This window comes from Bemisia tabaci, chromosome 3 (genome assembly GCF_918797505.1).
Source record: "Bemisia tabaci chromosome 3, PGI_BMITA_v3".
NCBI lineage: Eukaryota > Metazoa > Arthropoda > Insecta > Hemiptera > Aleyrodidae > Bemisia > Bemisia tabaci.
The window spans coordinates 40,391,455-40,418,311 of NC_092795.1; positions in this window are offsets into that span (position 1 = coordinate 40,391,455).

Sequence of the window (26,857 nt, forward strand, 5' to 3'; positions counted from 1 at the left end):
TACGGGCAGGGCTCTGAGCACATCATGATATGTTGCTCGGGTTATTCATATACTTGAAGGTTTAATACATGCAGTTGTGAAATTATTCCATGTGAATAATTATCCAGACCTATGCTTTTATTTCTTTCTTTTATCGTTCATTTAATTTTGATCTGTCGGCCGAGCCGCGTCAATGTCGGTATGCCTTTTTATTCAACCGCCGATGCACATTTGTGCGCGCCCAGTAAAATGTCGTCTTTGAGCAGAAACATCATTTTCATATCGAAATTCAATCGAGATTTAATCGATAAAAAATATCCACTCTTCCTCTCCCGTTAAGCTTATGCAGTTCGCTAATCGTTAACCCGGTTTGAGGTTATCGATTAGTCTCAACTACGTGTCCAAGATTGTAAGCCGAATAGTTTGCCCTCTGCGAATCTCAATCCATCTTTTTACTAGACGCTTACGACCGTGGATATTTGTATTTCATCGAAACTTCGAGAGATCACCATTGCGTTATTCAGTGAAACATGTCATTTCTGGAATGTGAGGGTTGAATAAATGTCTCACTACGGACCGCACACTGTGCTGTAAAACCCTCCTCAATTATGCAAAAGTGCATTTTCTTTTGTTTTCTAACTTATGTTTTTTTCGCTCCATTTTTCACAGCGCAAGAAACCCCTCATGTAGGTCCGTTCAATTGGTTTTATTTTTTTGCCCTTTGAGCGAATATGACGGAAAAAGAAAGGAATAAAAGGAGGGTGGCCTAGGCCCCCGCTGATTCGTAGCGTTTGGAGAAACATGCTCATTGCTCTTGCAATTAAAGTATTACATTTGGACGATTACAACAACCAGCGCTCTCTGTGCGTAGCAAGGAATATGTAAATGGGTGAAGAGTCTCACGTCAAAGATTTCTGAAAATTAAGGGTTTAAAAATTGAAAATAATATTACAGCAACAAATGAAATACCTTTTTGGGGGTTATTTTGAATTCAGCATATCCCCTTTGACCCCCTCTTTTCTCCGCATTTTTATTGGGTTGTAAACTGTGTCGTCTTGAACTGCTGCGGATCCTGTCAATTTTAACGGAATTAACACACATTTAAACGATCATGCAAATTTATTTGCGTATTTTCTTTCTTGAAACCATCCATCAAACGAGATCGCCAAATCACTACAGAATTATATTTAAATGAAGTAACTTCTGTGTTTCATGAATTTACGGGGAAAATCCCTCTGATTTTTTGCTATGCAGTCCTCCATGAAATCTTTTTTGCTACTTTCTCTTCCTCACATGGTTCGGCAAGTTCTGTTCAGTTCTATTGTTTTCACTGAAACAGGAAAGCCAAAGTGTTTGCAGCCTCGTTAGAGCCGAGTTTGTACATAACCTTCTTTTAAATTTTATTTCGGAGGAATCTCTATCTGATGAAATGCCTTTGAAAAACATGTGAAACATATAAGTAAATACTGAATAGATCAAAGTTAGAATTTAGTAATGTGATATTATATTAATTATTCATTACGGTGCCCATTTAATTTTTCTTTTTGAATTTTGATGTTTTATTTCTCATCAACCTCAGTGTATCCAATGATTTAAAATCGGATTAATGAAATAAAGAAAAATGCGCAACTCAGCTTTTGCTTGTTTTCTATTTTATTTTCCCTTCTCCATACCCTTAATGAATTAAAGTGGAAAGCTTTATGCGTCATGCATGAGAGGTGAAAAAGAAGTATAGGGAATACTTACTTTACGCGATTTAGAATGAAAAAAGAGCCAACTCTTAGCTTCAAAAAAAAAAAAAAAAAAAAAAAAATGAATTGATAAAAGAATTGTCATTGTGACATGTGTCCCGATATGCATGTGCTTTTATGGATCTTAGGGCCAAAATCACAATAGATATCGTTCCTTTTGATTTAAATAGGTCCACTATTTGAAAAACATCACATTTAAAGTTTCACATTTAAAGTATCAGAAGATAACACTGACTGATGAAAAATTCTGAGTTCCGATATTCATTTAAATCTGAACCAAGATCGTTGAGTCTCGCGGGGGAGAGATATTTTGTCCTACTCTCCTTGAGCGAATCCACTGTGGGCTGTATAGCGATCTTGTTAAAGTATTACGATCCATTTTCACGTTCGTGTAAAATTTAGGAATGATCTGAAACTTATTCGCCCACTTAACACGTATCGAAAACAGTGTCTGACAGTCACAGGATCAAAAGAACCATTATTTTAGGATACCTACAAAATTAGTAACACTCACTTGAAATATCGTGTCCCGAAAAGAACCAGAGTCACTAATATCATTTAATAGACAACTATAGGATACGCCTCCTGGCTGCCTCAAGATGCAACCCCCCGCAGCGCCTCGGGTCTTAGGGCGTTATGCGTTATTACTATTATGATTTTACATTAACTCTCTATGGCATAGCGTTACGAATTCGTGTCGTCATATTTTCGGGGTTTTAAAAATTGAATCTTTCCCCTGTGCCACGATTTTGCGAAATTTCATTAGTTTTTTCTTTCTTTGAAAAATTGATTTCCTTGACTTCAAAATTTAAAAAAAAGTCGGTATATACTGTATTTTTTTTATGCAAGCTACAAAATAGATTAGTGCCCCCTAGAATCTGAAATCCAAAATTAATTTATGCCATAGAGGGTTAAAGAGTGCAACACACAGATCCGTAGAATCGCTTTGCCAATCAAAAAACTGCACAAGAATAATTTCCCAAAAATTTGAATTTGAACTTGAAAAATATAAGTGAAACTAGAAGAAATTGTTGGATAATACAATTTCACTCAGTATTCATAAATGCTATCTGCGGAAAGTGAATCACACTCAGTAAGAGTTGTTACAAATTCGTTTCCACATCACTTTCATTCAGGAAGGTGTTCAATAAAACAAATGGTTTCAACCTTGCGAATAATGAGAGGAGGCAAATTACATCTCACAACAATTAATTTTAAGTCCTCCACCGTCCCTACCCCCACTCGGGTGACAGGAGACTGCACGCAGTGCACGCGCCGTGCACCTTTTCGGCAGTAGGCGAGATATCGACTTCAAAAGGTTGAACAAAAGACACCCGTTGCGTGGGGCTGTACCTTCACACAGCACGCCCAATTGATCCCACGCGTGGCCGTTGAAACGACGTTGAAGGATCAAAGATGACTTATGGATCCCGTGTGCAAGTTGAATTAAGGAAACTAATAACTCTGATTTACCGAACGGCCGCTAGAACTCCAGTCGATCTTGCAATAATCATTACTCGACGCTCTAAGCTTTTGAAAGGATGGATATGTATCAATATTGCTTATTAGCTTGTTAAAAGCTTCATTTCGGAAAAGGGGCGTCGAATTCATTAGCCGTCGGGCTCTCTTCTTGAAAGTATGCGTGAACGTTCAAAGGTAATCGGACGTTGGTCCACGAGAGCTTTTAAAGGAATCACTGAGACCATTAAATCATGAAGGATCGATCTGCGGAAAGTTTTAAATGTAATGTGTCGAACCGAACCAGATTTATAGAGTTTCAAATGGTTGTGATGAGAAAAATCAATAAAAAATAATACAGAACATCCCAGAAATCTCAAGTGAATGCTATATACCTTCTCTAGCATGTTCCGAATTAGAAATTGATGGATTTTAATTGAAATCTACGCCCTCCATTCGCAAAAATATGAACTTTGTGGCTTTGAACTTATTTTTATAGATCAGTATAGAAAGAGTTTCCCATCAAAATTAAAAAAACTTATCTCTTCAATCCGGGTTAACGAAAATTCCACTGAAAATCGTGCTTTTGAAGACTGCGACCATTTTTATCACAAGGACATGCAGTTACATATTTTCTTATCAAAAAATCACGAATTTCAAAGTCAAGAAGTCAGCTCTCAAAATCTTTAGAAAATATTTTCACTATTTCCTTTTAAACCGACGGTAAACAGTTCAACAAGTTTAGAATTGGAAAGTCCTCATGTCTCCCGCATTTTTTTCTTTATGCAATTTTTGATGTTTCTGATTAATTCGGTGGTAAAACAGTTTTTCATGTTGCTGGTTTTTGAAATCACATGCATCACATGTGTTGTATATATTTGTGGGACCAATAGGTGTCATGAGTTTAAATACTAGCCAGGAATTGAAGATAATGCTGGCGAATGTTGAAAAGGAGCGGCCAATAAAACGTTTGTAGATCACGAAGCGCAATTTTATCCTTTAAGGAAGATAAGAAAAACTTTTCGTGACGCCATCCGTCGACGAACGGACAAAAGCCGGGGACTAAACCGACATCGAAATTTCTCCGCAGCAGCCGTTCTAAGTCTGTAGTCAACAGGACAAACGAGTTACTAATCAAAGTCGGGGGGACACAGAGACAGTGCACAACCACCATAATCTCCTCTTATTACAATAATTACTGGCACTGCTCACAGTCAGCTCGCTCAAGTGATCACTTTAATTATCGTGATAAACGACTCTTTGCTTTTACTCCGACGTTGTTGCCAGACTTGGCGCAGAAGCCCGTTTATTGGTCCAGAATATTAAGGATTTCCTGTAACCATGTGGAAACAATGGCTTTATCCTCCTGTATGCTCTGGTTATTGTCGTTTCTTATACTTTCAAATGACTATGTAACATCATCAAGGCCCGGCGTGGGCGTGGCACTTGGGCATCAGTGTTGAAAATTGCGGAGAAGGAGGAGTGGGAGGATTCGTTTCTTATTTGAGACCATAAAATTTTGACAGGTTTTTGTTGTTGTTGTTGTTGTTCATGATCACGGTGCGCGGTGTCACTGAATAGTCTAAAGTAAAAGTATCGATGCGGGTAAGGAAGAATACCGCCTATCTGCAAACTGATAATTTTGCAAAGATAAATTCGCCATTTTTGTAATTTTCAGGTTAGATATCGACGGCGTCAGTCCGCAATCACATATGGATTGCATTTTGCAAAAAGGAACCACTAGCATTGCAATGATGCTAAGATTGTGCAACTTCTTCCTTTGCAATAAAATTGCGGGAACTTTGAAAAACTGTGAAATTTAGATGGTAATTTTTGTCTTAAATTTACAGTTTTTAGCGAGTAGAATAGAAACTATTAAGGGATAATCGGGTTTTTCCCTCCAAGACAAAAGAAGTTGCACAATCTTAGCAACATTGCAATGCTAGTGGTTCCTTTTTGCAAAATGCAATCCATATCTTGTTTGCGGTGTCTGAAAATCTCCGGCTCTACGTTATATTTTTAAAGGAGAACGAATCGACATCATTCCTTGAGGATAATGCAGAATTTTCTTCGTAGGTACTGAGAGGACAAATTACGACATTTTTAAAGAATTGGCGTCGGGTGGTTTTCCGTTTAAATAATAAAGTATGACAGGAAGTCTGCGACGTCGCAAACCGAGTTGTGTGATTGCCGACTTACACCGTCGATATGCAATTTTTTTCATTCATTACACGTCATTGCAGCTCTCTTCTACAGAATTAATGTAATAAATAAATACAGAATAAATTGGAAAAAATCTGAAATCATCAACTTGCGTCTTTTATAATGTAGAAAGTGGCAAAATTGCTAACTCATTTTGGCCAAAATTTTCAGTTAGCCAGTATCGTTCCTTAGTTCTCGGTAGGTTTTTTTTTCCCCTCCGTGATACAAAGTGAGGTATTAGGTATGTGCTGAGATGATGTAATGTATCATAGTAAAGCTAGGAATAAACCATGAAGGTATCTCGGCATTCAACGGTACTATTTCTTGTCAGTTTTTAAATTTTTAAAGGATAACTTACGATGCCATCACCCGCAATGTTATGAGATTATTTTCTACCGTGTTAGGAATGATTGCGGAAAATTTCGTGGAAAAATGTACAAAAATATTGAGCCGAAAAAGTAAAGTATGGGCAGAAATTTTGGATCATGGAATCAACGTACTTCATTTTTGTATATTCCTCATCGTGGGGTTATCTCAATCTTATGTAACTTAAATGCGGCCTTACAACAAGCATGTAAACCACGTAAGTTTTTAAGCACCCTGCAGTTGAAAGAATACGACTTTTCCATTTTATATATAAACGCAAAATCTTCCCTCTTTGAAGGAGAGAAGAGTATGGAATGAATGCAATACTTGACATTTTAATCTTATACATATATTTACTGACGCTTACTACACGTGTGTTTTCAATTTCACTTTAACTTTAAGTACGAATTCCTCACTCTAAAAAGTGTGGAATCCAAAAAGAAATTATCGAGTTCTGGAAAGCAAACTTTTACAACCAACTACCGCGAAGTTCTATTTCCTATCGATGAAGACGAGAGAGAATCTCCCAACCCATCAACTTCGAAATTTGAGGCTAGCGAGCATTTCGAGGTTTCCAGGTAAGTTAATTGAAGTTCTCAGGTATATTAATTGAAGTTCCCATAGTTGGACGGAGCCGAAGTTGTTCGGCAAATTCACCGAAAGACAAGACGCTTTAGCTCTACAACAAAGCGCTTAATTGATCGAAAAGCTCGCTGAAAGTTGGGGGAGCAGATTAATTCAGTCTAAGACTTTGTTAATTATTTTCCTCAACTTTCGTGCTTTCGCTGCCTGGCTTGGGTGCTTTGATGCGGTTTTCTGCATGAGAGAGTCGCCTCGAGTTCACATTATACGGCGGGGCACTGAGATACTGAAGGCTGCCAGCAATCCCGTTCTCATGCACTGAAAAAAAAATTCTCGGCATCTTTACCAAGGTCCGTTGGTACCTTTACCATCTCACTTTTTTTTACCAATTATTGGTAATTTTACCAAGACAGACTGGTAAGCTTACCTAAAAACCGGCATTTTTACTGTTTTTTCAGGTAAGAATACTACTTTTATTGGTAATCAATTCCCGGTAACTTTGCCATTTTATCTCGGTAATTCTGCCACAGTCGATAAAAAATATTGGCGTTTTTACTAAGGTCCAGTAAAATTACCGAGAAAGTTCAATAATTTTACCGAGATTTCTCGGTAAAATTACCAATTCCATAAATGGTAATTTTACCCTTTTCTTAGTAAATACACCGATTTTTTTTCAGTGTGATCTCATGCCGGGTTCAATCATCTCCTACGATACAAGGATCCACACCGAAAATCCCTCGAAAGTACAGTTTCCGCTGGGGATTTGTTGGATTTGTCTGTCAAACAATAATTTAATCTAGGGGGCCGTCCTTAAATGCGATGCGGGCCCTGGGAAAGGGTCGGCAACGCTAAAAAGGGAATGGAATGAGAAACACAGACTGCTAGTGCAACGAAACTCCGAACAACCTCGGCGCGGCCACACAGGGGATGCAAACGTGAGTCTGTCGAAATCCGAAGGTGAGACGAGATAAGTTGAGATGGGATAAGTTGAGATGGGATAAGTCCCCATCGATCAGTTGCATCGGGCTTAAATATGCGATGGTCCAGCCTGAGGGCTGGTGCAGTCCAGCGCATACTTAGACCGGTGCTAATGAGCGATGAGTGGTGGGTGATGCTAGTGCCAAGTGGTGCATGATAATGCCCTTATGCATCACATTAAACTATGTAACGCTCTAGGGGAGAGCTGGCCGAGGAGAGCATTACGCCATTTCGTTTTAACGTGTTCTATGACAATTATTGCTAACGTGAAAGTACCGACGACAACTGCACATGGCCGGATTTACCTACTTGCCGCCCATGGGCCACCTGTATTTTGCCACCCCTTCTCATTCGTTTTGAAACATCAATAAAGACCATCAAGTGAACGTGCCAGCGGGGGAGGGGTGCATAAGACGCGTTTACTCGTGTTGAACACATTTTTTGGGAAGCCCTGTCAACACTACTAGCAAAAGGTCACGGAACTTTGCGCGAAAGTCAAGTTTCGTAAACCTATCTCTCATGGACAAGGCCTTCCATTCATAAGAAATGAACGAAAAATTATGAAAGAACAAACACAAAATTTGGTTTAATGATTTTAACTTCCGCCGCCGCGCCGCGCCGACCGCACCGTGTTTGGCGCAATGCGTGAAGTATTCACGCTGTCTTGTAGGCGCTATCCGTTTCACGCTGACCACAATAATCGCACTGTGTTTGATGCAATGCATGAAGTATTCGTGCAGTCTTGTAGGCGCTGATATGTGTTACATGCCGATTGCCGCGCCGATGGCTTCTCCTTTCCATCTCAAGTCCTCGTCACCATTTCTCCCTAAGTCGCGCCGTTCCAGGCCAAATTGTGTGTTTGGTTTCTCTCTTAATTCGACTAATTAAAGGTGCTGTCTCTTGTATCACTGAAAGACGCGACAAAATCAGAAATTACTATACTCTCAGGAAATGAGAGATTTTGTAGCCTTTTCTCGTTAGTAATTTTTTTTTCTAAATCCGATTTTTTTTATACCTACATTTAAAACAATTGCAAAATTTGCCGCCCCCTAGATTTGCCGCCATGGGCCGCGGCCCAGGTGGCCACCCCCTTAATCCGACCCTGGGGGGCCGTCCTTAAACTATGTAACGCTCTAGGGGGAGCGAGCCGAGGAGAGCGTTACATCATTTCGTTTTAACGTTTTCTAACGCCATTCAACGGCCATTTCTAACGTAAAAGAACCGCACAACTGCATGTATTCAGCCCTCTTAGATCTTGTCTTGATATCAGTTTTCCAAGAGAATGTTTCCGTAGAAAATTCAGTGATTTAACTGTTCGAACGTGTGATCCCCAAAAAGTATCGTATTTTTTTTAATTTAATATTTATTTCAAAACAATCTATTTGATTTTTTTTTATTATTCAAAAGATTGCTATCATATCACTATACTTAAAGTGAAAGGCGAAATCTTGTTTTGAAACATCCCTCAATCATTACCGATCATGAAGATTCGTAGTATTCAATTTTTCATACTTCGACCCGTGTGGAATTACATGAAAAAGTACAATTAAGGTCAGAAAGCTGTCGAAGAGAAAATTGCGCCCTTGAAATGAAATGTACATTAAGGTACTTTTAAAGATAATATTCTGTGTTCTTTCCAACCCAGGAATGAATACATCTATGAATATTATAGAAAATTTCCTTTGCATCTTATCAAAACTTTTAAGCATATACAAATAGTACTGTTGGGCTGATGTTTTGATCACTTCCGTGTCTGTCCACCTAAATACGCCAGAATCATTTTGAGAGCTGAAAAGACGCATACATCATCACTCGAAAATCAATTAGGATCAGTCATTAAATGAGACAACAACGTATGGATTCTCCGTTGCAAATTGCAAAACCTCATGGATCGGGTTTGCCTTTGCTTGCAAGCACAGCCTCCATAGCTGAGCCGATCAATAGAAGCCATTCGTGTTGATCCATAAATCCCGCCCTGTTATGGCCGTGTAAGCATGGTGCTCACCTTGGGTGGCTCTTGCCGTCGATGACTGATGGGCCACAGTTGTCGGTTCCCGACTTAATACCAATTTCTTCAACCCACCATAAAAAAAAGCTATGCCCTGAGAACCATTAATAGTAGTAAAGGCAACAAATAATACTAGCACACATACCTTAGTGATGGTACGAGATACCTGGGTATGGTGCAATATACCTTAAAATATGGTCCACAGACCGAGAATCATTAGTTCATTTACGACTATTGGTGGTCGTGAACAACTGTTCCATGTGAACCACTAATTGGTTTATAAGGCCATAGACTTTTCTTCGTGTAGAGGGATCTTGGACCTTTCGTAGAAAACTATTATTTAGGGAGGAAAGGAAGGAACTCGGAGGTGATCCCTGTACCTCTGGGACCCCAATTTTTTGGAAGAGGGGGGGGGGGATGTAAAAGTTGCTACAGTCAGTTGACGTTGACGGCAAACATTTTAACAGCAATTATGACGCCTTCCTCTCCCACGAGGGATTCAATCCAACCCAATTTTTTCCGAAGTCTCGAAGATCAAGTCAGATTGGGGAGATCAGATCTTCACGTGACGATTATGTCGGGAGAGAGAGAGGAGGGGGGGGGGGGCAGTTAGGATGAATAAACTGGAAAATCGGAAGAATCTCCCAGGGGAACGACTGATTCCAAGACCATGATCACCACTCACTATAGTGACTGTTTCTATACTGCAGCGCAGCGATGCGAGGGGCGCAAAATTTTGGGAAAAGAAAACGGGAAGAAGGAGAAAGAAAGAGAGAAAAAGAAAGAAGGAGGAGAGGGAGAGACAGAGACAGAAAAGATGAAGGAAGAGGAAAGCAAGGAGAACAAGTACTTAACACTCCCACGGGTGACTAAGTGTACTTTGCGACTTGATCTCTGACATGTCAACTGATTTTGAATGAACTATTTGCTAGTGTTGCAGGGTTCACATTTTTTCATACTTTTTTGGGACTTGAATTTCCTCTTCATTTTACTTCCTTTTCTGATATAGCGATACCTTGATTTTCTCCCTTTTATTCAGATCTGAATGACGAGACGGGCAGGGGGCGGAGGGGAGGGGAGGGTTTCGCCGCTCAAAACTTCTGACATGAAAGGGCGCAGCCTTAGATCGGCGGGGGCGCGCGAAGATTTCTAGTTACGCCACTGAAAGAAACTAAATGGCAACTCCACGGTCTACACCTAGCGTTGCATTTAGCACAGAACCGTACTGTCGGTTTTCAAGCATACTGTGACGTCATCGACGAATATCGCCGTCCAATTATCGGATGAGTTGCGTATCCATGAAGTTGGAAGAGGGGTCCCGCGACTTTGTTGTCAGGACTGTGAAAGCGTGACCCGCGGCGCCCGAATGCCGCAAATCCCCAAGACTCCCCCGAGGAGAGACCCCTTCTCTCCCACCTCCCCCTCTCATCATCGATGGTTTAGATGGCGCGAATGCTTGAGCGTTACGTGCATCTATGCGCATCTGCCTCCCCATTGCTCCATCCGCGAGCGCATGGACATCGCCACCCGTTGCTGCCACGTTTTGAATCATGAGTCCCTGCAAATATGGGTCATTAATATTTAAATTATTTTATCGACGATGTTACTTTTCATACAACAAATTGAAGAAAAGAGCCGCAGAATGGGGATCTAATATTCAAAGTACCTCTAAGTTTGTCAAAAAATTCATTGCACAGAAAAAATTCTTAGCTCTTAGGGCCCAAAAAGGCAGCCAACCCATGAACTCGAATTATCCCGTTGGTAGTAATTCAAACTCCGAGAGTAGGTACTTTGATCAAAAATTGTAAAAGCACGTATAAATAAAACTTTGATTTTGCATACATTTTCCCAGTTTCAAAGTCTTCATCCTTAAAAACGCTTGTTTACAATGCGCTGTCGGCCCTATTGATGAATCTTTCAAATGCACAGATCACGGCAGTGGCACAACTCTAGTGATTTTCGTTTTTCACGTTGTCGCCCTTATGGGCCGTAAGAGTTACATAAATCGAGTCGTCCATGTCCATTCTCTCCCTTTAAAGAAACTCTAGCCTTGAGCACCTTTTCGACAGCGGGAAGTTTGAATCGACGCTCAACACGATATTTTCTTATTTATGAGTTGACTTCAGAAATTTTCGATGCTTCCAATATATTAATTTCAATGGGGTAGCATGATTTGAGATACTAATTTTTGTAACCTGTCTAAGGTGGTTTAGACGTTCCAATTTTTAGTGAAGAACCAAAAGCAATCCCAGCGAATGGCCAAGAGATCGAGTGAGCCAAGGAACGAGTTTATCTAACCGATTATTTCCCAAATCTCGTAAGCGCCAATCTCTATTTTGGTGGTAGAGGTAGAAGGGTTGTTTTCTTTGTTTTCTCTGGTACAATCATTCATGTCTGATTTCCAAATAGCCTTTTATAGGAACAGACACTTTTTGGAATTCGAAGATTGTCAACAAATCGAATAAAACGGGTTTTCTTGTTTTTCTTGCAGTCGCAATTCTGGCGCTTGCGCGATTTTGAAAATAATCGGTTCAACTCCTCCTTAGGATTTGAATTAGTATATCTCTTTGGGCGCTCTAAGTGGTTGGACATCCTCTCTATCGAGAAAGTTTATCAAAGTTCGACATGAGATGAAGATTTAAATCATGCACGTTCGCCAACATGTCATGCAAATGTTTTTCCTAGCATGGGATTGCGATTTTTATGAAGGAGTCATTGACGTGGCCAATATTAGGCGTGCCGTTTTTCAGGTTGCAGTTCTAATCCTAAATTCTACATCTTTCAGGCAATCACCTCTTGTCACGTAATCGCGGGCCTTTTGCATCAACTTCAACCAATCAAATTGTTTTAGCTGTCAGTCAGCGGTAGCATATATATTGATTTAAGAGTATTTAATATCCCGATGAATGACTTTATACAGCCTCTTTCCTCTCAGAGGTAACGATCTAATCTCAATAATTTTCCTCACTGTTCCTCGACAACATCTTAAAATCTACATGAAGAGGAGAAATTTCACCCAACAGCCGACTAATTAAGCTACCCGATTCTGCCTCCACGTAGTTGTCAAATCTAGAAATTAAACCATTTTATTCATGACGTGTTTTTTATGGAAAAATTCTCATGATTTGACAGACATTTTTTTCGTTGGTATGTTTCAGGATTAGGGGCCTACTTTTTTGCAACAAAGCTGTGCATTAGCGAAACCGATACACACTTTTTCTTATAGGGACTCGGACTCTCATATTCGAAGTACCGCAGTGGATTCGACCAAGACTTATGATCTGAATTACTAAATAAAATTGGGATGGGTCTGGATCAATTGATGTGCCAAGAAGGGTAAGCTGGATTCGTAATGTAACGAGTTTGAGAAATCAAAGGGTTTTCATTCATACATAATCAATCAGAGGGATTGTCAGACTATAGGGTGAAGTGCGGGCAAATCACCACATATAATGCATCAAAGAAGCGCAGTACTTTTTGAATTTCCGAATAAAGTATTGCTGGTGATGATTGATAATGTGTTGCAGTATCTAACATTATCAGTGCCATGTTATTATTTTTATGATATCAATTTATTTTCCGAGGTTAAATGTAATGCAAAATTTGTTAACCTATTGGAGGAAAATAAAAAAAATAAGAAGATGATTCATAAATAGAAAAAGAATATGAGGAGGCTGAAGAAGATAATTTAGCGTCGATCTTTGCCACCAAAAATGCTCTCAAGAGCCCGATTTGATTACTGGCGAGTGCGATTTTTTTAACTCTACCTCTATAGTCAACCGTCAATAAGGAAAGTAAAAAAATTAACTGTCATCCGCAAGTGGAATTTTGAGCTGGGACTTGTTACATTAACTGTAGTTTTTCTTTAATGCCAAAGAGTTCTCCCGCTGGAAAAAAACCCCTGAAGTATAATGCTTTCTATCCTAATTTTGAAGAGAATGCGTCTGGAAGGGTCAAGAGAGAGGGGTTTTTCCTGATGTACGCGTCGCACTGAAACAGCCCAACAAAGCTTAGAAAAATGAATAAAATCACTCAAAAAGGAAGACCACTGCAGAAAAAAGCCAAGAACTAATTCCTTTTACGTCATTCTTGAGAAAAAGTAAAATTCATGGTGCTGTTTCCGATCAAGCGGTGGAGTTTCGATAGATGGTGCTGGTTTTCAGGTGAGCTGGTGCTACCAGCTCGACGACCAGCCTAGTGGACGTTGGCGCGGCGGCGTGCTTTGATGTGACGCCGACAAAGGGCCCAAACTCAAAATATCGCGGCGGCAGCGGCCTCCATTGGGCGACGGAGATGGGCACATCGGCCCTTGCGCAAGCCGCGGTTTGGTCATCGCCGCTTTTTCGCGGCGGCGCACGGTGGATCGAGTCAATTGGAGAGGTCGGACACAAAATTTTGGACCAAAACAGCGATTTTGATGTATTCATTTCGTCATATTTTAAATTTTAAGGGGTGCCTGTAGTAGAAAATTTCAAGAGGAAACCAAGGAAACCACTTTCAGAATTTCAAAATTTGGTATAAACAGAGTTACAAGCGTTTAGAGTTTCCAAATTTTGTCCGACTTCTCCTATTGACTCGATCCACCGTGCGACGCGACGCGACGCGGGCGCCCGGAGTCAACCGGCTTCATCCTCAAACAAAACCTATAAAAAACTCCTAAGGCTATATCCATAGCCGTTCTTTAAACGGCCCTTTTCCTTAGGACGGCTTCACATGGTAAATACTGTGATCAAGTGAGGTATAAGGATACCTCCAATGCAGCACTGCAAGAGAGACTATTTTTGTGAAATTTTAGTAAAATTCCACTGTTTTGACTCATTGTCAGGGCCGGACTGGCTCGGGTGGTGGGGTGGCGATCTGAGCCCTTGAGCCTGCGATTACCTGGGCCCAGATCGTCACCCTTCGGAAACAGTGTCACAAGCTCCATGCGACGCAGAGCCGAATTAAGGGGGTGGCCACATGGGCCGCAGCCCATGGCGGCAAATTTAGGGGGCCGCAAATTTTGCGATTTTTTTAAGTGAAGGTATAAAGCAAATCGGATTCAGAAAAAAATACAAACGAGAAAAGGCGCCAAAATCTCTCATTTCCTGAGAGTGCAGTAATTTCGCATTGCGCCAAACACAGTGCGTTCAGCACCGCTCGACGTGAAACGCTAAGCGCCTACAAGACTGTAGGAATACTTCACGCATTGCGTCAAAAACAGTGCGGTCAGCACGCAGCGGTCGACGTGAGACGCGTAGCGCCTACAAGACTGTAGAAATACTTCACGCATTGCGCAAAACACAGTGCGGTCAGCGTGGCGCGGCGGCGGAAGTTAAAATTATTAAACCACATTTATGGTTGTTCTTTCATAATTTGTTCGTTTAGTTCTTATAAATGAGATACACAAAGATAGGTTTACGGAACTTAACTTTCGCGTAAAGTTCCGTGAAATTTTGATGGTAGTGTTGACATAGGGCTTTCGCAAAAAATGTGTCCAACATGAATAAACGAGTCTTACGCACCCCTACCCCTCCGGAACGTTCACTTGATGGTTTTTCTTGATGTTTCAAAACGAATGAGAAGGAGGCGGCAAAATACAGGCGGCCCATGGGCGGCAAGTAGGTGAATCCGGCCCTGATGCGACGTTTACGAACAGCCTCCTTAAACAATTTCCCTGTAAAAAAATAAAATGGCGGCGGAAATTTTGAAACGTCGCATGGCGCTTGTGATACTACGGCCGGAAGGTGGCGAGATAGTCATAAAGTTAGCAATGCATAGGCGGATTTAGCAACTTTGAACAGGGGACCACGCCCTCTACAAACCCCCACCCTCTTGGATCCGCCGATCAATCTTATTATTCGTGGTTATTTATTACAGAGTTTTCACGAGTAAGTAGATTACAAGAAGATCGAATCAAAAATATTTGACAAAGAAAGATGTCACTAGATTATATTATGCTCAATCGTTTTTTGTTTTTGCTTTTTGTTTATGAAATAACGATGAAGCTCATGGTCATCGTCAAGTTTAAGCACAATTTTAGGCAAATAATTGTTCTTCCAGTTGTTAATTGTATGCCAATACCTTTTTTTTAACATGCAACCAAGAGTCAAAGTTCAGTCTATTGGTTTTTAATACTATGTGATCGTTGATTGTGCGCGCTCCTAGTAGAGCCCAGAGAAACATGTGGTAAAGACCTGCAAAGCCAGCTCTCCTGACAGCATGGGGTTGAATTTTTTTGAAAATTTATCCAAATTTCACCACGTTTGAAGCGCTTACTCCGCGTATTTCAGGGATCAGGGTGCCCGAAGGTAGGGTGTAAATTTAATAAAAACAGTGCTTTCATCGCGAGAGGAATAATTTTGGGGTTTTAAGGGGAGCAAATTGCCGTTCAAGCCCGAAGTTTCGTCAAAACTTAATCAAAAATTAACATACAAAACAATCCCAACAAGAAAGGAAGAGAAAACAATATTTTCAAAATTATAGATTGTCCCTATTGCTTTAAGCGCGGAGGGTGTCTCAAGAATTGACGTCTGGAGCGTCAAATAGGATGTTTGCCAAGGATTTCCCTCTAATCATTGTTATCAGGACGATGTATGCTTTAAAAGTTAGTGCTGGAACCGTCCCGAGCGAAACCTTGCAACAGCTTCGTTTCTCCGAGGTATCAGGCGGAGTTAAGCTCGTGGGAACAGAGCGCGCATTCCTCGACTTCCAGAGCCTTGTAGAAATCCCGCGAGTTATAGCGAGACCGAGCATTCGTCGCAATCATGCCCCCTCCCTCGCCCCCCGCGCCCCCCTCCCTCGCCCCCTCTCCCCCTTGTAACTCGCTCTTGTTTTCTGTTCTATTAAGTGTAACCGTTTAGCCGGCCTACCTCCTAACTCAAGTCGCGCCGAAGCCGAAGAAGTCGCCCTATTGTCGTTCGACGGATTCCGCCGTGTCGCGACGCGCCGCCACAGCGAGCTTTCCAGCTTCCGTGAGCCTGCGAAAGCTCCGCAAGTCCCGCTCCATCCAGACGCGTCGCGGCGCGGCGCTGGCGCTGAGTGATGAGAAAACGGCACCGGCTCAACCACCGCCGGCATCCGGACTGAAGGACCAGGTTTGTCCGCGACGTAGCACCGAATTTCGTTTGGGTCCGTGAGTAGCCGCTCTCTGACGAGCATCAAGGTAGATACTGAAGGCAGCTCCGGCATTGGAATCGTCTGCAAGGCCCGGTTCAAGAAATAGTTGTGCCCGAAACTGCAGTTTTAGCTGGAGGAAAGGGGTTCGAAAATATCGTATTCGTGATACGTAATTCATGGATGTTATCCATCAACCGGTCCTGGAAAAAAATGGGATTTGCCCAGATTTTAGCTGAAAATAATCATAGCACGCAGGTCAGTCTTACGCACTCGACACTACCGCTGTAAGAAAAATCATTTTAATAGTTGTTTTTCCCTCCATCGAATTCGACACATAATTTGCGGTCGCGGAACATACAAGATCAGTGAAATAAGTTCTTGAGGACTGCTTTAAATGTTTAGACACTCTCACGCCTTCTGCACGGTGTCGAGAGAGGCGATAGTCTTCCATAGATCAAATCAAACAATAACCTCCTTCATCATTTAGAATTATAAGGTATTGTAAAAGGACGTTTTTAAACAAAAGCCCGTCTATCGCGGAACAGGTAATAATTGACATAATTCTTTGTGGAAGAACTCCAGATGTATTCTATCCACCCCCATTAAAACGTGTTTTTTTGTATTTTAAACATTTTCACAAAATATAAATCAAGTCAAGGGAAGGATTAATTAAATTTTTTCAACTTAACAGGATTGTTTTTTACCCAGTCTAGTTCCGAATTGAATAGCTGATTGATGAAGGGGTTGATTACGACATTGAGACCAGCGGGCTGATTATTGAAATTGATGGACAAAGCAATAGACAAAGAAGATAAAAAGGATATGGAGGGATCCTATTGGTGGAAGCGGGTGGTTGCAATGGACAAAGGACGCAGGTAATGGACTAACTAACGGCAACCCACGAGAGACCCGATAGTTACTCCATTATTTACCCCCTTAGTCTATAAAAACCACCCATTTCAACCAATAGGATCGCCGTATTCTCCTTATGTCTTCTTTGTCTGTAGCTTTGTCTATAAATTTCAATAATCGGCCCGCTGGACGAATTGCTGGACTACCCTCGGTAGCTAGTCGCGCAAGGAGCTTCTGGTGTAGCAGGTGGTTGCGGTTGAGCTTGCAGGAGCAGATTCCATTGCGGCGCGGCGCGGCTTTAAGAGGTAAGTTGTAGCTGCGGTCTGCCGCGATCGCGTCGTTCACGATGGTCTTCTTTTATTGTTCGGCGCCGTTGGCTCCAGCGCCGCAGCCGTCGCTTTGGCGCCACCAAGCTCCAGCTTCCCAAGCTGAAAGTCGAACCTGCCCCCGAGCGCTGCCGACTCGGCCCCCGGCTTACGTTGTCACACGAAGACCAGAGTACTTCACTTTACCTATTGCCATGTCTGTGCCGCCCTCTGATTGGTTCTTCAGCTGTAGGCCTTTCAGTGGGCTAGCTTTGTTTATACCAGTGGCATGGCGTGAATAATCGATTAGCGATATGAGTGGCGTATCAATCGATACATCGCAAAGCACGCCACGCCACTGGTTTATACGGTGAGGTACGTGAGTGAAATATTTTATAATATCCCTGCGATGTCCGAAATTAACGGTACGGAAAATGAGGAAAGATTCGCCGTACGCGTGATTCTGTCACAAAATCGAATTTAAAAAAATTTCTTATGAACATAGGCAGATTCAGATACTCCAAACAAGGGGGGGGGGGAGGCTGAGGGGTTTCGGCTTCTACCAGAAAATTGTCAAAATTTAAAAGCATCTAATGTGAAGTTTAAGTCAATTTTGTCATTAATGATTACCAAGTATAGCCTTTCCTCCTTTTTATTTTCTTCGTTTCCTCCTTCTTTCTCTCTCCCTTTTTTCTTCCTCCTTTTTTCGAACAAGCGGCCCCTTACGCCCCCCTTGGCTCCGCATATGCTTTTGAAATCAATTTTTCATACATAACACCATTTTCATGGTAATCGACGACGAAAATGTCTACGACATGCGTCACCGACTTCTCTCGAAGATGTCTGAAATGCTAACACCTGAATTTTTCCCTCCATGATGAGCATACATGGGACAGAGGGGTTATAGGTTGCCGATTATGGGGGGACACGAAGACTCTGGAAAGAATACAAAGCGAGGTATGCGTGCATCGAGGACCAAGGTCGTTATGGAGATGGCGGCAAGGCCGGTCGTTTCCACGACAACGAAAGCTCGCCATCCGCTTCCGCTTTCCTCGACGCAGCCGTCCTCCCCCCATTGGCCCACTCTTCATAACGCCACGCATAAGGCTCCAGCCATGAGCAAACAAAGGCTACCTATTATCCGCCGTCGTATTTTCCCTTTTTTATGCCCGTTTAAGACGTCTCGTTTCTGGAGTTGGATTTTCTTTCTCACAGCATGTAACATGCTGTAACCCTCGTGTATTTTATCCTTTCTTCGTCTCTTCTATACGCCTCTCCCCGTATGATATCCAAGTTTCCAATCATTTTCCAGACTAATTCTTTCAAATGAGTTTTTTCGTTAACACTAAAAATTAGGCAGAGGTGCACTGGTAAAAAAAAAACCTCACTGGTAAAAAAAACCTCTTGGACCAATGCCGCGGTGCATTGACTTAAGAGTGCAGTTTCTTGCCGCCGGATTGTTGCTTGAAAAAAGAGTCTGGACTCTTGTTTCAAGCAACAATCCGGCGACAAGAAACTGCACTATTGAAGCAAGAGGTTTTCTTTACCAGTGCTCTTGGTTCAAGAGTGCAGTTTCTCGTCGCCGGATTTAAGAGTCTGGACTCTTGAATCAATGCAAAATCCGCTTGAAACAAGAGTTCAAGACTCTTAAATCCGGCGACAAGAAACTGCACTCTTAGGTCAATGCACCGCGGCATTGGTCCAAGAGGTTTTCTTTTACCAGTGTGCAGTTATTCTTCGGAGCAAAAGTTAGTCACAACCACCGCCGCACGGTGGATCGAATCAATTGGAAAGGTCGGACTTGCACTTTTTGACTAAAACTGCAAATTTGGATGTTTGTTTCGTCACAACTTAACCACTTTTAGAACATCAAAGTTGTTTATAAACGGAGTTATAAACGTTTAAAGTTTCCAAATTTTGTCCGACCTCTCCCATTGACTCGATTCATTGTGCGCGTCTCAAAGTGTACTTACTCTCTGAAAATGTCTTAACTCCACAATAAGGTCGAAAGTACGAGTATTAAGCCAAACAAGAATCAATCGGGGCGTTTTGCCATTTTCTTTTCAGTTTTTGCAGAGAAACGACATCTTTGCATGAAAAAATTGCCTCATGTTATATGCGATCCACGGGACTTGTGCGCTTAAGCATGATTTGCACCCGTGAGATAACAACCCTGTGATCCTGTGTGAAGTTTTTCGGGATCCTTCTATTGAAACAGAGGGTAGGATTTGAAAATAGTCAACGACAGAAGGAATAAATTTCACTCTGTCCTATGATCCATCAGGAAACTTTTGTGCGGCAAGGGGGCCCTGCCGCCCCCCACGGCCCAGGTCTCAAGGCTGGAGTCCCAGGAACAAGCCCTTTTCACGTGGGGCTGATAATATTATGAAGAACGAAATATGATGCAACTTTTTTAGAATTATAAAAAGAGGAATAAGGAAAGAAAAATACAAAGTTTGCAGTTTGAATCACCTTAAGGAAGTTAGAAAAAGAGAAATACACAATATATTTCACCAGGGGCCTGTGGCCGCCAACCACTGAAAAAAACTGAACATAAAAAATTGTGGAACAACTATGTTCAAGTTTTTTAAGAGATGAATGGATTCAAAATCCTACGGGTGCACCCGAAAGAGAGCGTATATCTCTTATTGCAACGTTATGCTCCTCTTTTATGTTTTATTTTTATTAAATGTTTTTAAAAAGCTACATACTGTTTTTTTTTTAAAATTTTCCCCGCGAATTTACCTAAGTGATATCAATTAAAAGTATCGAAAATTTCGACGCGATATTTGCGCATAAAAATTGAATATCATCCAAGTTTCTGAAGCTTCATAATGAGGATATACGTGTATTTTCCCTTTAATTATGATAAAAACTGGAGCAGAAAGTCAAGAATGATGATACACAGTCCCACAGTCCTGTAGACGCTAGTAGGTATGCGTCTCACGCCAACTAACCGACTGTTTGGCGCAATGCGAGAAGTATTCTTGCAGTCTTGTAGGCGCTATCACGCCGCGCGCCGAGCGCACCGATCGGTGCAATGCATGAAGTATTCCTAAAGTCTTGCAGGCGCTAATATACGTTTAATGCTGGGCGCACTGTGTTTAGCGCGATTATTCGAACTCGCGTTAAATTAGGATGATCGCGGCATCGAATATTAGGGCTTAAAAGGTCTCTGTTGCGTTTCGACGCCGCAGAGCAGTCCATCGTTGCCTTGTTTCTCCTGATTAAATATTTTTTCTGAGAGAAGTTAGGTAAGTTCTTTATACACACGGCCATTATTCAATCTTTTCACTTCATTTATCATCAGAAAGTACTAGGGGGCTATATGGCCCCTGGCCGCTATGCAGCCGAACCCCCAGAGGGCGCTCCGCGCTTTCTTAGGCCCGCTTCGACAAAAGAACGTCCACAAAAAATGAAAAAATGTTCATACCCGACTCTCATTCGTCCAATCTTCCTTTGGCCGGGTCGCTTGCGTAAACCAATTTTAGCCCTAGAGATAATGTTGCTACATAAAACTTAACAAAATGTACGTAACAGTATTTTTCCTCTCCTCTTTTTTATGCTACTCGAGACAATAACTCATCCATTTCGTCCAACAGCTCCTCGGAGATCAACGGTGTTAGAAAACAAAGGAGTATATCTTTCGATGCGACGAGCGCGCGACTAGCCTTCGCCGGAGCCGAAGAAGAAAATAAAATCAGTTGGAAAGTAACTCGGAAAAAAAGGTGCTGAAAAAGCGAGAGCCGTGATTAGAGAGAAAAGAATTAAAAGGAATGGGTACTTGACTCCAACAACAGCACCTTAAAAGAGCAATAGCTGCCGAAGAATAGGGCAAGGGGCGAAAAGCGGGGAGAGGGAGTCAAAGACACGGCCCCCGACATATTCGCACGCGTTAAATCGAGACGAAAAAAAAAACCGCTCTCATTAGGTATTCCGATTAAATCAATCGATTATCGGCAGAGCTGATTTTTTAAGCCGGCTGAGGTGCGAGGCGCCGTTGCAATGTTTAGCTTTTGCATTTCCACTTTTGCGCTATGAAGTTGAAAAATTCAAAGAGCAGACTCAATGAAAGAAAGGTATCCACATTAAATTTGCTCGGATCAGATTGGAGATGCTGTTCACCTCCGATAAATATTAATTTTAAATGATCTAAGGTGTCTGTTGTTTAACTTGAAAACCTTTGTACACGTTTACGTAAAAATTCCAAAGAATTGATCTCACATTTCGAACAAAAGCCAAGTTCCTGAATGGCAAGTAGAGTTCCTTAAACACAGATTTTAGTCAGTAATTTTCTGATGGATTTCATCGGTTCAGCCGCGGGGGAATTAAAAAAATTATGGAAATTAAGGACCCATTCCCCTCTATAATCTTTTCAGAACCGACATCAAACCAACTACTTAAAAATATGTTTTTTTTTTTACTCATAAACGCTTCGTAACAAATATTTCGCTGATGCTTAATGGATTTTAAATAATTCGTGCAAGCTAATTGTAAGAGCAGAGCAGACTGTCGAATTTCATTACGAGGGCGTCATTTTCGGCAGTGCTTGAAAAATTCACGTGTTTTCAAAGCAGGCTGTTGAATATCATCGAGCTGAGAAAAAATTATGATTCAAATTACCGACTTAGTGATTTACTTAGCATACGTAGTGTTTATAACAGATACTAGTGGTCTTTTTTACCATGAAAAGATAAATTCACTTGAGTTTATCGGAAAGGAACCAACCCACCTAAAGTTGAAACTGAGAAAAACGAGGTTTGAAGTTTCATTCCCCCATAAAACTCAATGCAGAAAATAAACTTTGACTCCTCTTTTCACAGACTAATTTTGTTTTCCTTCTTCTTCTACCCTCTGTCTAGGGCCGAAGAAGAAGAAGAAGAAGAGAAGAATATTGTTTTCCAGCTTGTGTTTTTGGCAGGGGAAAATATACGAATGATGGAACTCAAAAACATTCTTAACTCAATTTTTCCATACTGTGGCTTGGCTCCATTCCGATACCCTCTGTCCAGTGTAGCATCTCTTTGCCCAAGAAGCAATGTTGTTATTTTTGCCATTAACATTATCCGAAGACCCCTGCGCATTTCGATAAGTTGTTGATGCAACTTTTGACATTAACTCTGAGGCGACAACATTGCGGCGCTTGACAAACAACGAACGGGACAAAACGATCGATTGTTCCCGTGGAGGAGAGCCCGTTGCCCGGTGAAGCAGTTTTATTACGATGTAAACGCGGCGCGGCGGCCGAGCAGGACATAAAAATCGAGAACAAATTGATGGAATGTCCGATAAGGGGCCCCGGCGACGATTTTTCAACTCGATTTAAGCACTTGCGCGGGCGCCGACTCCGAATCAAACTCCCGAGCTCCACACCAGCGCGGAAAAGTGCATCTCCTTCAGTTCCCACTGAATTTCCCATTTTTCGGCTGCAAGCCAAGATGATGAATGGGCATTCCTTCTTTCCCTCCAGCACTAAGGCGAAATTAGGGCACTTCATCGACGTGCCCTGCACTGGGAAAAAAAAAAAAAAAAAAAAAAAAAAAAAAAAAAAAAAAAACACATTGGATCTAGAGTCCAGACTCTTGAAAACATTAACAAGAAAAAGGACTCTTGATTCAATCAAATTTAAGCTAAAATCAAAAGGAAATCCGCTCAAATTAAGAGGCATGGTTCTTGATTTCAGCTTAAGTCTGATTGAATCAAGAGTATTTTTTCTTGTCGATGTTTTTAAGAGTCTGGACAGCTGGACTCTAGATCCAATGTGTTTTTTTCCAGTGTGGAGCTTAAAAACGAGAGAGAGGACAAAATTAAGAAGGAACACAAAACTTAAATGTTGGTTGTGATGCGGAATATCCTAATTTTGGGTCAAAATTAAACGTTAAAAAAACACGGGTGTTTTGTTTTTTTTTGAAAGAAAATAGGAGGCAAAACGGAAGTGGAGTGGAAATAAAAAGAGCATACGAGAAAAATTGAAACCTCCATAGAAAAAAACATGTGCTTAATTATTATAGTTTCAAGTTCAGACCAGTTCAGTGGTTAAGCCCGATCACAAAAATAATTCCTTTTCGTTTTTTATCTTGATTAAAATCTCAACATTCTGCAATGTGTCTTGATCTTAAATCGAATGGCTACCAAAGTCATCAGCAAGTTTTTCACCAACTTTTTTTTTTGTTCGTCGCACTTGGAAATTTGTAAACTTTTATTTCTCATTCTGTGTTGATTGATCCAAAAACTCACATCGCTTAAAAGTTCAAGCTGTAAAGGTCATTTTTCAAAAATGAAATTTCCACGGAACCACCATATCCCCGCCATATTTTTCCCTCCTCCTCCGACTTTCCTATCCTCCCCCATCCGTCTCTCGACGTCTTTTTGGATCCGGTATTGCTGTAGCCTTGCTTAAAGAGAATTTTCCTTTCCGTTCGGTTGTTTCATTGCAAATGTAAAATTGAATGACGTAATTGCCTTTTTAAACAAAACCTCCCTCTTTATCATTGAAACTATGATTGGTAACCGATTGGAGTATATTTTGCAATTAGAAACTACAATTACTAGCTCGGTTCAGAAACAACGCATGCACCATTCGTTTCCCCATGCACATAAGTGTTCTCACGGTTGAGTTAGAAATCGCAACTCTCAATTGCAAATTGAAGTCCAATTGATGTACAATGTCGATGACTTGCGTCTCGAGGTGCATTTCACGGGACATTTTTTTCAAACGGCTCGAATAACACGCTGAAAGCAACGAAAGAACGCGGTCAAATTTTTATGAGAATTCCCTCCAGTCAAGCGTAGGAAGGATTCAAATCACTGAATTGGAATACTTTCCCCGTGCGAGTAAGGAGACATTCCCAGAGACAGTCCGAGCATTCCGGCAACTTTCCTAAAAATTCCTCTCCGTTTTTGTGTCTCTTTCCATCGGTAAATAGGTGCATCGGACGGACACACGGTGGTGTGGTGCGTTCGACTCGACACTGCATATTTATTTATTTTTTCATTCGGCGCTCTATGAGTGCACGCAAAGGCACTTCAAACAGCTCGAGAATCCGGTCAACTTTTTCGAAAATTCCGCTCACACTAATTTCATTTTCTTGAAACGCCGCGCGGTGGTCCAAGCTCGATTTTTGACGCTTGAGACCACAGTATCTGCGACACCGAGGGAGCCTTAGGGTGCGTCAAAAAAAATGAAAGTCTGAAATGTTCCGCTCCCCAGGCGGCAATCGATGACGTTTGGTAAAAAAACATGTTTGCCAAAATTTGGGCCAATTTCAATCATTTTAAATGGTGCCAAAGGTCAATTTTGTGACGAAATTATGATATTTCGGTTTAGACCTCGATTTCGTACAAAAAACTCGATTTTACGCTGAAATCGTGCGTTTACGAGAAATATGTCAAAGAACTCGACTTGTAGAGGATGAAATTTTACACTAGGAGGACGTCTTTGTAACCGATAAAAATCAAATTGAACTAGAAAAACTCAACTCGGTATTTATTTTTTTGGTTCTCAGAATTTCCGAGGTCTTACTAAGTAGAGGTTTAAAAGACTCATTTTTCACGAAAATAAGTCGAAAGAGGGTATAAATGAACTGTAGGCAAGTGTTGAGGATGCAAATGTCATCAGAACTTCCTCAGTTTCAAAAAAAGTTCCAACTATTTTGCACAATCCTCCAAAAAGTGTACGACTCGAGAAGCAGGATCGTGCTATAATAGTAGGGGGAAAGTGCGGTTTGACCGGGAAAAATTGCGTAACAAACTTTCCCTATGTAATCGTCATCAGTAGGTCCCCCTGAACAACTTCCTAAAAGTTAAAAATGGCCTGACCCCGGAATATCCCTCAATAAAGTTAAAATTGAAAATAGCGACCGTAATAAGAGGGTCCGGGAAATCGGTATTTTAAAATGCTCATTCTGTCTCATCATGTGAGGTAGCATTTCCTATGTAATTTTTGTCGTAGATTTCATAAATGAATTCCGCAAGGCCTCTTCTGAGCTTACGTTTCTCTCGGTAGTCGTATGTTTCCTTTAATTTCCTTTATTAAATACATTTATAACATCAAATTTAAGTTTCTTGGCCATAAATACATGAAAATAAAGACACTTCACTTTCCTTGTTCCTTCGGTGAATATTTAAAAAAATGCAACCTCCTGCCTTTCACATTTGGCCGCCATCTTTGATTTGGAGCGCCCCCTTCGGCCGGAGGGCCTTGCGGAATTCATTTATGAAATCTACGACCAAAATTACATAGGAAATGATACCTCACATGATGAGACAGGATGAGCATTTTAAAATACCGATTTCCCGGACCCTCTTATTACGGTCGCTATTTTCAATTTTAACTTTATTGAGGGATATTCCGGGGTCAGGCCATTTTTAACTTTTAGGAAGTTGTTCAGGGGGACCTACTGATGACGATTACATAGGGAAAGTTTGTTACGCAATTTTTCCCGGTCAAACCGCACTTTCCCCCTACTATTATAGCACGATCCTGCTTCTCGAGTCGTACACTTTTTGGAGGATTGTGCAAAATAGTTGGAACTTTTTTTGAAACTGAGGAAGTTCTGATGACATTTGCATCCTCAACACTTGCCTACAGTTCATTTATACCCTCTTTCGACTTATTTTCGTGAAAAATGAGTCTTTTAAACCTCTACTTAGTAAGACCTCGGAAATTCTGAGAACCAAAAAAATAAATACCGAGTTGAGTTTTTCTAGTTCAATTTGATTTTTATCGGTTACAAAGACGTCCTCCTAGTGTAAAATTTCATCCTCTACAAGTCGAGTTCTTTGACATATTTCTCGTAAACGCACGATTTCAGCGTAAAATCGAGTTTTTTGTACGAAATCGAGGTCTAAACCGAAATATCATAATTTCGTCACAAAATTGACCTTTGGCACCATATAAAATGATTGAAATTGGCCCAAATTTTGGCAAACATGTTTTTTTACCAAACGTCATCGATTGCCGCCTGGGGAGCGGAACATTTCAGACTTTCATTTTTTTTGACGCACCCTAGGGAGCCTCATAATTCTTGGGAAAGACGTAATGTCCGAGCAGCACACAGTTAAAAATTTTCGTGTGTGAAGCTACGCTGTGTCGCTTTGTGTTATTTTTTTGTATCAAATCAACCAAAGGCGGGTTGCTCAACACAATTTTGTGTTAAATCCACTCAAACAGTAGGCTACTCATAGACAACGGATGATGAAGAAAGTGTCCTGCCGAACTAATGTTCTCTTGTTTTTCTCCTCAAATACTGAGAGGTCGCGACTTGCGAATGTCTAGC